General features: G+C 38.8%; 1 non-coding gene across 1 annotated transcript; it reads left to right on the top strand.

Annotated features, from left to right (window-relative positions):
• Positions 1–4834: 4834 nt before the first annotated feature.
• LOC132414005 (small nucleolar RNA SNORA27) lies at positions 4835–4936 on the top strand. Its single transcript, XR_009516883.1, has one exon. It is a non-coding gene; the product is annotated as a small nucleolar RNA SNORA27 (small nucleolar RNA).
• Positions 4937–5355: the final 419 nt, after the last annotated feature.

The raw sequence follows: 5355 nt of genomic DNA, 5'->3' as shown, positions 1-5355 counted from the left end.
ATGTGCCCCACTCTTTCAAAGCTATTACCTTAAATACCTTTTTGTTGTTACTCTGGTTGAAGACTGAGCACTATTAATTGATAGTCTGAGTGTTAAAAAGTAATGAAGAGAATTATGTACTTCTGGTCTTCAGCAGAGTATGTAAGGAGCTTGCCATACTGTTCCATCCTAACAACTAAAAAGCTGAACAAACTGAAAATCAACAGCTCTTCTTAGATCTGTCAGAAAACTGAGGTCACAAGACAAACTTTGCCCCCCAAATTGGAAAGAGACAGGTAGACACAGAGAATTGCTACTTACTGGAGCAGAAACCCACTAACAGAAATCTCTGTGGGAGCCCATACCAGGGTAGGAAAACCTGAGCTGTAATTGACAAATTGCTGAAAGCTCAGAGTAGGCAAGTCTGAGAGAGAAAAATTGCAGGGAGGGTCCAGTTTTAGGGGAGTATGCCCACATTTTTGTGAGTTTTACCTCCAGAAGTTCTACCAGGTTCTCACAGTGAATACTGGAGAAAAATGTCCTGGAGTTTTCCACTGGAGAGGGAAAAAAAAAAACCAAAACATTTTGAAATATACCAGAGCATTCTGTTTTTAACAAGGCTTGCCCTCAAGAGAAACTGTTGGGGTTTTATCAGAGCCTAACTGATTTGAGGGATAAGAAATACCCAATTCCAGCCCCCTCTAGCCATCCTGTCCCATTTAAGATTGGCTGAGGGCAGGGCAGGGGTGTGTGTGTATGTGACAGGACCTTAAAAATACTTCTAAAGTTCACAGTCCAAAGGCACAGTCTCACTAAAACACTGAGACCTAATCATAGGACTATAGAATGCTTCCCCTTCCCCCATACCACATTACTAAAGGCTATTTACAGAAGTTCTTTTTACCCGGTGCCCTGCTTTCGACAAAAATTACAAGGTATACTAAAAGTCAGATTGAAGGGATAGGGCAAGCATCATAACTGGACTCAGATTATGGCAGGAATGTTAGAATTATCAGACCAGGAATTTAAAACAACTGGCTAATCTGCTAAGGACTCTAATGGAAAAGATAGACAACATGCAAGAACAGATGAGTAATGTAAGCATAGAGATGGGTATTCTAACAAAGACTCAGAAAGAAATGCTAGAGATCAAAAACATTGTAACAGAGATGAAGAATGCCTTTAGCTTGCTAGTAGACTGGACAGCTGAGGAAAAGAATCTCTGAGCTTGAAGGCATGTCAATAAAAACTTCCCAAACTGCAAAGCAAAGAGGAAAAAGGCTGAAAATAAGGGAACAGAGTATCCAAGAACAGTGGGACAATTACAAAAGGTGTAACATACCTGTAATGGTAATACCGGAAAAGAAAAAAAAAAAAAAGAGTTAAAGGAACAGAAGGACTATTTGATGCAATAATGATTGAGAATTCTCAAATTAATGTCAGACATCAAACCACAGATCCAGGAAGCTCAGAGAACACCACCAAACAGGGTAAATGCCCCAAAACTACACCAGGCAAACCATTTTCATACTGCAAAAAATCAAAGATAAAGAATGTCCTTAAGGAAGCCATAGATTAAAAATAAATAAAGACGTACACCTTACCTACAGAGGAAGGAAGATAATAATTACATCTACCTTCTCCTCAGAAACCATGCAAGAAAGAAGAGAATGGAGTGAAATATCTAAAGAGTTAGGGGGAGGGGGAAACACCAACCTAGAATTCTGTATCCTGAGACATTACCCTTCAAAACTGAAAGAGAAATAGAACAAACAAACAAAACAAAACAAAACAAAAAAATTGAGGGAATTTGTTACCAGGATACCTGCTGTACAAGAGATATTCAAAGAAATTCTTCAGAGAGAAGGAAAATTATCTAAGTCAGAAACTGAGATCTACATAAAGAAAGGAAGAACATTAGAGAAGAAATAAGTGAAAATAAAGCCTTTTATTTTTCTTATTCTTCATTGGTCTAGCAGATAACAGTTTGTTCAAAATAATAACAGTAACAGTGTATTGGATGATTATAGCTTGTATATAAGTGAAATGAATGGCAGAAATGATACAAGAATTGGAGGGAAGAATTGGGAATACTTTGTTATTATAATGTCCTTGCACCACCTGTGAAGCAGTAGTGTTATTTGAAAGTGGACTTGGATTAGTTGTAAATGTATACTGCAAACTCTAGGAAAACCACTAAAAAACTACAAAAATAAGTATAATTGATACGCTAAGAAAAAAGAGAAAGTGGAATCATATACAATACCCAGTTAAAACCAAAAAAGGCATTTTTAAAAGTAGAAAACAAAAATAGGAACAAAGAACAAGAGCAACAAATAGAAAACAGTAATAATATGGTAGACTTTAATCCAACTATATCAATAGTCACTTTTTTAAACATCAGTGGTCCAAATACACCAATTAAAACACAGAGATTTGATGGAAAAAACATAGCATGCTAACACTAACCAAAAGAAAACTAGAGTAGCTATATTAATTTCAGACACAGCAGACTTCAGAGCAAGGAGCGTTATCAGGGTTAAAGAGGGACATTGCATACTGAGAAAGGGGTCAATTCTCCAAGAAGATACAACAATTCTTAATGTGTATGTGCCTAACAACAGTGTCAAACTACATGAAGCAAAACCTGATAGAACTCAAGGAAAAACAGGTGAATCCACTATTATAGTTGGAGACTTCAATGCCCCCTCTCAGAAATGCACAGATCCAGCAGGCAGAAATTCAGTAAGGACATAGTTGAACTCAACAGCACCATCCATCAACTGGATGTAATTGACATCTATAGACTACTTCATCCAACAACAGAACCCACATTCTCCCCAAGTTCACATGGAACATTCAGCAAGTTGGTCACATTCTGGGCCATAAAACAACAAATTTAAAAGAATAGAAATCATGCAATATCTGCTCTCAGACCACAATGAAATTAAACTAGAAATCAAAAGCAGAAAGATAGCCAGAAAAATCCCAAAATATTTGAAAAAGACAAGCTGTAGACTGGGAGAAAATCTTTGTAAAAGATATATCTTTGTAAAAGATGTATCTGGACTTTTTAATAAAAGATATATGAGGACTGTGACCAAAATTTAAAAAAAAAAAAACCCTTAAAATTCAACAGTAAGAAAACTAACAGCCTGATTTAAAAGTGGACAAAAGATCTGAATAGACGGCTCACCAAAAAAGATGTACAAATGGAAAATAAGCATATTAAAGGATGCTCAATACTATATGTCATTAGGAAACTGAAAATTAAAACAACAATGAGATATCACCACAGCTATCAGAATGGCAAAAACCCAAGACACTTGCTGGCGAGGCTGTGGAGCAACAGGAACTTTCATTCGTTGCTGGTGGGAATGCAACACAATATTTTCGGTAGGAATGCAAAATGCCATTAGGAATGCAAAATTTTGGAAGACAGTTTGGCAGTTTCTGTCAAAACTGAACCATACTCTTACCATATGATGGAGCAGTTGTGCTCCTTGGTATTTACCCAAATGAGTTGAAAACATGTCCACACAAAAACCTGCACGTGGAATCACCATATGATCCAGCAATTCCACTTTTAGGTATGTACCCAAAGAATTGAAAGCAGGATCCTGAAGAGATACATATATAGTCGTGTTCATGGTAGTATTATTCACAATAGCCAAAATGTGGAAGAAACCCAAGTGTCCATTGACAGATGAATGGATAAACAAAATGTGGTATAGGGCTTCCCTGGTGGCGCAGTGGTTGGGAGTCCGCCTGCCGATGCAGGGCGCACGGGTTCGTGCCCCGGTCTGGGAGGAAACCCGCATGCCGCGGAGCAGCTGGGCCCGTGAGCCATGGCCGCTGGGCCTGCGCGTCCGGAGCCTGTGCTCCGCAACGGGAGAGGCCACGGCGGTGAGAGGCCCGCGTACCGCAAAAAAAAAAAAAAATGTGGTACAGACATACAATGGAATATTATTCAGCCTTGAAAATGAAGGAAATTCTGGCATACATTACAGCATGGATGAATCTTGAGGATGTTATGCTAAGGGAAATAAGCCAGACACAGAAGGACAAATACTGTGATTCTGCTCACAAGAGATACTTAGAGTTGTCAAAATCATAGGGACAGAAAGTATAGAGTGCTGGTTGTCAGGGGCCGGAGGAAGGGGAATGGGAATTTACTCTTTAATGGGTATGGAGTTTCAGTTTTACAAGACGAGAAGGGATTTGAAAATGAGTGGTGGTGGTGTTTGCACCACAATATGAATGTCCTCAATACCACTAAACTGTACATTTTTAAATGGTTAAGATGGTACATTTTCTGTCATGTGTATTCTGTCACAGTAAAAATAAATAAATAAATAAATAAAACCTGTACATGTACATTTACAGTACCTTTATCCATAATTGTCAAAAATTGGAAGGAACTAAGATGTCCTTCAGTAGGTAAATGGATAAATAGGGGTGCAGCAAACAAGGAAATGTTTTTTAGTGCTAAAAAGAAATGAGGCATCAAGCCAAAAAAAGACCTGGAGGAACCTTAAATGCATATTACTAAGTGAAAAAGCCCAACCTGAAAAGGCTACATACTCTATGATTCCGACTATATGACATTCTGGAAAAGGTAAAATTCTGGAGACAGTCAGTTGCTAACGGCAAGGGGAGAGGGAGGGATGAATAGGTGGAATGCAGAGGATTTTCAGGGCAATATAACTATTCTGTATGATACTACAACAGACGCATGTCATTTCATTATACATTTGTCAAAACCCATACAACATGCAACACCAAGAGTGAGCCCTAATTAAACTATGGAGTTTGGGTGACACTGATGTGTCAGTGTAGGTTCATCAAATGTGACGACAAATACGTTTACTGGTCATTTAAGTGGGGCAAAGGAAATATCCTTTTAAAACTCAAGCAAACTAGGTGTTTGTCTTGTAAACTGTCGGAGGAAATAAGCTGTAATTCTTAAAAACGTGACCAATATGCCACTCTGGCAGGGATGCTGATAGTGGGGGGGCCGTGCACGTGTGGGGAGGAGGGTTATGGGAACTCTCTGTACTTTGTGCTCAGCTTTGCTTTGACCCCGAAACTGCTCTAAAAATAAGAGTCTATTTTTAAAAAACAGTAATGAAGAACTATAGCAAAAACTCAGTTTGTAATCAGAATGTTACGAAATGTTTTATCTAGATTCTCTCAGATCTCTTTGTAACAATTCACATCTCCCACCCATTCCTCCTTGAAACTCTTGGCTCTTTGTACCATGCCGTCCTGGGTCTGCCTCACTCTGTTAGGGCACCTTCTCTGTCCTTACCCACCGAAGCTCCTGCTTTCTCTCCTAGACTTGCTGTAGGCACACCCCTCCGGGGTTCTCCTCAG

The sequence above is a fragment of the Delphinus delphis genome, chromosome 18, assembly GCF_949987515.2.
Source record: "Delphinus delphis chromosome 18, mDelDel1.2, whole genome shotgun sequence".
Taxonomy (NCBI): Eukaryota; Metazoa; Chordata; class Mammalia; order Artiodactyla; family Delphinidae; genus Delphinus; species Delphinus delphis.
This window is presented reverse-complemented; position numbering and strand designations above follow the sequence as displayed.